Source organism: Orycteropus afer, unplaced genomic scaffold (genome assembly GCF_000298275.1).
Source record: "Orycteropus afer afer isolate SDZICR_OR568_19922 unplaced genomic scaffold, OryAfe1.0 scaffold00007, whole genome shotgun sequence".
NCBI lineage: Eukaryota > Metazoa > Chordata > Mammalia > Tubulidentata > Orycteropodidae > Orycteropus > Orycteropus afer.
Genome location: NW_006921594.1, coordinates 955,995 through 961,136, shown reverse-complemented (window position 1 = coordinate 961,136; position 5,142 = coordinate 955,995).

Below are 5,142 nucleotides of genomic sequence, written 5' to 3'. Positions count from 1 at the left end.
AAGAATTGGCCAGGGAAAACCCTATGAATAGCAAAGAAACACTGTTTGGTACATCACCACGCACCTCTGACCATAGCCCAGAGATATTCTCTGCTTTTCAAGACATATGTGATTACATTGGTCCAGATAGTCTCTTATTCAAAAATTCTTAATTCCACCATAATTGCAAAGTCCCTTTTGACATGTAAGGTTACACATTCAAAAGTTCCAGACATTAGGAAGTGGACATCCTTGGGGGTGGGGTGGGGTGGGGACATTATTCTGCCTACCACAGGGTTTTTAAAGTTAATGTTTACATCATGGTGTAAGCTAGCTACTTTTAAGAAGTCCCAGAAAAAATAAGTGCAAATACTCCACCTCTGTTTTGTTTCCTCTGTCTTGCTTATCTTCAAACAAGAAAGTTAGAACTGTCTCTGCAAACAAGAACTTAAAATCCAGAATAGCAGGAAGTACTATCTGTGAATGAAGAAAATGGACAAAGAGATGACTGGAGAAATAAACCATTAACATAATCATCTTATGCAACTTATTTGTTTTTCTTTTGAATATGTAATATATATGTTTCAAATTTTTTAAAAAAATGATAAAAAGGAATGTGATGAAAAATGTTCCCTTATCTGTTCTTCCACTAATACAATATATATGTTCTTGTACAGTGGAAACTATGAGAACTTGACATGACTGCCATACTTTTCCAGGTCTAGTAAGTTTTCCACCTCTGACAGGGTACAGGTTACCACTTTCCTATCACTCTCCACTAGTGGAAATATTTTGAGTTTCTCTTTTTTGGCAGGATTTTGCCTTATACAGGTTCAAACTTGCTCAGGTTTTACCATATATCTTTCCACAGTTTATTTATTGATATACCACAAATATGAATACATATTTCTATTTTTCTCTCTTTATCACTCAAAAGAGAAAAACCTAAGCATACAGATCTGTATCATAAGTGAAAAATCAGTCATAGAGATTTTCAATATCAGTACTGTTTTCTCTCCATTCTTCATTACAGGGACAAAGTATTCTATTTTATGGATGGAATATCATTTATTTGGTCTCATATTGATGGGCATTTGGTATAATTCTGATATCACTTATTGAATTGTCTCTTCTGCATTGATTTGCAAAAGTCTCTTTACATTTAATTCCAATATTGACTTAGGTTTTTATCTTTCCTTTTGATAGCCTGTTGATTCACATTATATACCCCAGAGTTTGAATTAGTGAGACTTTAAGGTATATTTTAATATCTGATAGCCCTTGTCTTCCTTAATTACTCCTTTTTTTCTTACTTTTCCTTTTTTTTCTTATATTTTTATCTTTCTATACAAAAATGTATGGTTTACAAAACAATTTGTATTTTTTTATTAAGTTATAGAAATCCCAATGCCAAATGAAAATTGAAATAAAAATTTCTAAAGTGAAGTATATTAATTTGTGGCAAACATGAACAATAGATGATTTCTAAACATTTTAGAAATGAAGCAGTGATCGCTAGAAGCCAATGTAGACTCACCAAAAACAAGAAAATCCAGATCAATTTCATTTCCTTTTACAATAAAATTGTTAAACAATTAGATCAGAAGAAGGCTGATGACCTCAGGTGGCAGGTCCCCAATTATTCTCTAATGTGGGCTCCTTAAGCCACCTACATGTCATCAGTCAGAACAAGGCCAGGAGCCAATCATGGAACAGGTAATCAATTGCTCATATATAAGTTGAAGTTCAGGCTGAAGCAAATGAAAACAAGTTAATAAAAGCCAAAATACAACCTTGATTATCTCCACCTGAATTTAGAGGCAATCTGAAGAATAGATTTGATGCATGCAACACCAGTGACCAGAAACTAGACAAGTTGTAGGATGACACCAAGAACATGAAGAAGGCAAAAGTCATTCAAAAGACAAGAAAAGAAAAAAAGACCAAAATGGATGTCAGAAGAGACTCCAAAACTTATTCTTGAATGGAGAGCAGCTAAAGAGAATGGAAGAAATGATGAAATAAAAGAAGAAATAAGATTTTAAAGGGTGGCTCTAGAAGACAAAGCAAAGTATAATGATATGTGCAAAAACCTAGAATCAGAAAGCCAAAAACCTAGAATCAGAAAGCCAAAAGTAAAGAAAATGCCCAGCATTTCTCAAGCTGAAAGAACTGGAGAAACAGTTCAAGCCTCAAGTTCCAATACTGAAGGATTCTATGTGCAAAATAATCAATGATGCAGGAAGCATCAAAAGAAGAAGAAAGGAATAAACAGAGCACTGTACCAAAATGAATTGGTCAACATTCAGTCATTTCAGGAGATAGCATATGATCAAGAACCAACGGTAATGAAGAAAGAAGTCCAAGCTGCACTGAAGGGATTGGTGAAAAACAAGGCTTCAAGAATTGACAAGAATACCCACTGAGATGTTGCAACAAACAGAGGGAGTGCTGGAAAAGCTCATTTGTTCATGCCAAGAAATTTGGAAAGCAGGTACCTGGACAATGAACTGTAAGAGTTAAGTATTTGTGCCCATTTCAAAGAAAGGTGACCCAATAGAATGTGGAAATTATCCAACAATATCATTAAGTAAGTACTGCTGGAATTCTCCTTAGAAGCAAAGATGGTGAGACTTTGCCTGTCCTAATGTGGACACGTTGTCAGGAGGAACCAGAACCTGGAGAAGGCCATTATGCTTGGTAAAGCTGATGGTCAGTGAAAAATATTAAACCTGCCATGGACTGCCAGAGAACGAGCAAATCTGTCTTGGAGAGGGTACAGCCAGAATGTTCTTCAAATATGAGAATGCCCAGACTTTATCTCTCACACTTTAGTCATATTGTCAGATTACTCCCTGGAGAAGGATATCATGCTGAGTAAAGTAGAGGCTTAGCAAAAAAGAGAAAGACCATCAATGAGATGGATTGAGACAATGGCTGCAACAATGGATTCAAACATAGCTACGATTGTGAGGATGGTGCAGGACCAGAAAGTATTTTGTTCGGTTCTAATGAGGTCGCTATGAGTCAAAACCAACTCCATGGCACCTAACAACAACAACAACACCTCCATCAAAAGCAAGAGTTCATTTAAGAATTTCTAGGGAATGTTGTCAGAAGTAATGAGCTGTTTAGTTTCCTGAGAAACCTATGTGTACCTACTTTGCCTAACACCTGGATTTAGATATTTGGAATCTAAGTTTGGACTCCTTGATTTCCATTGTGTTTTTCAGCATCTGGCTGATTGAATTTTTGTAAACTCACAATTCCTGAACCTAACATAGTGCCTGGCATACTTTTAAAAGCAAAAACAGTTGCCATCAAGTTTATTCTGACACATGGTGTCCCTGTGTGTTCCAGAGTAGACCTGTGCTCCTCAGAGTTTTAACGACTGTTGATCTTTGAAGGAGTTCTGGTAGTGCAGTGGTTAAAGCATTTATCTGATTCTAACCCACCAGGTGCTCCCTGTCAAGGTTCTCAGCCTTGGAAACCTTAAGGGACAGTTCTAGTTCTTCCTATTCTCTAGGGTTGCTATGAATCAGAATCCACTAACAGCAGTGGTTTCATGTTTTTTTTTTGGGGGGGGGGGGTGATCTTTGAAAGCAGATTTCTCTCTTGCAAGATGCCTTTGGGCGAACCTCTAACATTTTCTAGTAGCAGCAGAGCACCACTCAGGGAGTGCTTAGCATATAGTTGTTGTTGTTGTTAGATGCCATTGACTTTGTTCTGACTCATAGGGACCCTTACATACAACAGAATGAAGCACTGACTGGTCCTCTTCCACCCTCACAATAGTTGCTGTGGTTGAGCCCACTGTGTCAATCCATTTCCTTGAGGGTTTTCCTTTTATTTACTGACCTTACCAAGCAATATGTCCTTTTCCAGGGACGGTGAGATTTTATCTTACATACTTTGGTCCCTTCTGATAACATGACCAAAGCAAGCAAGATAAAATCTCACTGTCCTTGTTTCTAAGGAGCATTCTGGCTGTACTTCTTCCAAAACAGATTTGTTCATTCTTCTGGCAGTTCATGGCATATAGTAGGTGCTTAATAAGTTGGTTACTTCAATCACTGATTCTTTGTTTAAAAACTATAAATATATGCTTCATGGGGACAGCTCCTTGAAGAATTGTACCCGTCTTCTAATTTCAGAGCCTCAATGGAGGCTTCTACAGCAACTTTTTAAGTTTATTCAGCCTCACACCAATTCTGCCCCCTGTTCTTGCTTCTTCACAGCTGCTAACCAAAGTGGACACTGACTGATCAGGTTCCACCTGAGCCAGGATTTACCCATGTAAGGCCTAATGGACTCAGTCTAGATTTTGAATAATGTTTTATTTTTATGATTCATTTATTTCAATATCTCAAACTTACCTAGATGATCAAATGGAGAAACTTAGACTGAAGTGTCAACACAGTGAATTTTAAGTGTTGGAAGGAGGTTATAAGAGATGTATGTGTTTCAGGATTCTGTCTTCCCTTGTGCGAATAATGTCTATCAAAAACCTGTACCAACAGAAATTAGCAGTCATGAAATGTGTGCTAATTTTTTCTTTGATGTAAAGCATTGCAGGAAAAATCAATATCTAGAAAAAACTCAGTAGTATGGACCTTCAGCCATATTCTGCATCTTAAAATGTAACAATAATAAAGTTCTATATGCAACATAAAGTAATTAATAAACAAAAATTAAAATACAGCTTAAGACATTAAAGTTTGTACAAGTCTTTTTATGTGTGTGTATATATATATATACATACACATATATCCATACATAAATATATATATGTGTATATGTATATGTATACACATAAACATGCATATATAGTACGTATATTGTGTACATAAATACATAAATATATTCAAGGCCATCTGTTTATGTGGATGTTTTACATTGATATTTACATATCTATTTAAGTAGGTCTATTTCTGTATGCAGACAATACAACTTTGCTTCCTGAAAGTGAGGATGACTTAAGGCACTTACTGATGAAGGTTGAAGAATACAGTCTGCAGTATGGATTACGTCTCAATACAAAGAAAAAGAAAATCCTCACAACTGGACCAATGAGCAGTATCACAATAAATGGAGAGAAGATTGAGGTTGTCAAGGAATTCACGTTGCTTGGTTCTACAATCGATGCCAACGGAAGCAGCAGTC